This window comes from Tupaia chinensis, unplaced genomic scaffold (assembly GCF_000334495.1).
Source record: "Tupaia chinensis unplaced genomic scaffold, TupChi_1.0 Scaffold143923_1, whole genome shotgun sequence".
Classification (NCBI taxonomy): domain Eukaryota; kingdom Metazoa; phylum Chordata; class Mammalia; order Scandentia; family Tupaiidae; genus Tupaia; species Tupaia belangeri.
In genome coordinates this window covers 189,110-189,634 of record NW_006203774.1, presented here as the reverse complement: position 1 = coordinate 189,634, position 525 = coordinate 189,110, and positions in this window count along the sequence as shown.

The following is a 525-nucleotide window of genomic DNA, read 5'->3' as shown; positions in this document are numbered from 1 at the left end:
TGCTGGGCCCTTGCCAGCCCTGGCATGGGGACTGTCAGAACTCGGCGGCTCGGGCTCCTTTGAGTCTTCTCCAGTGATGTGTGCTGGAGTGTGTCACCGCGCAGAGGGCTCAGCTCGGAGACGGCCCCCGTGCCTGAGCGTGGGGCAAAGATACAATGTGCATGGTGTCCAGCTTAGCTTTTTTTGAGAGAGAATTTTACTTTAGGGCACGTGTGCTTGCTGTAGAGACACAGAGAGAGAAATCACCTCCCGGGGAGATAGCCACACCACAGTCCCTTCTCCTTTCTCCTCCTGGGAGTCTGGTCATACACACACAGCACCCAGCATGAGTTTCAGGCCACCGGGTCTGTGACTCAAACTGCAGTCGACCATGGCATCCAGCACCTTAACCACCTCACCACCTGCTGGCCCTGTCAGGGTATCTTTACAAGGCCCCCCGAGATGTGGGCCAGACCCCACCCTGCCTCTCTGACAGGGCCGCGCCCCTCAGCAGGCTCCTCGTGGCTAAAGGAGGAACCCCGCCGC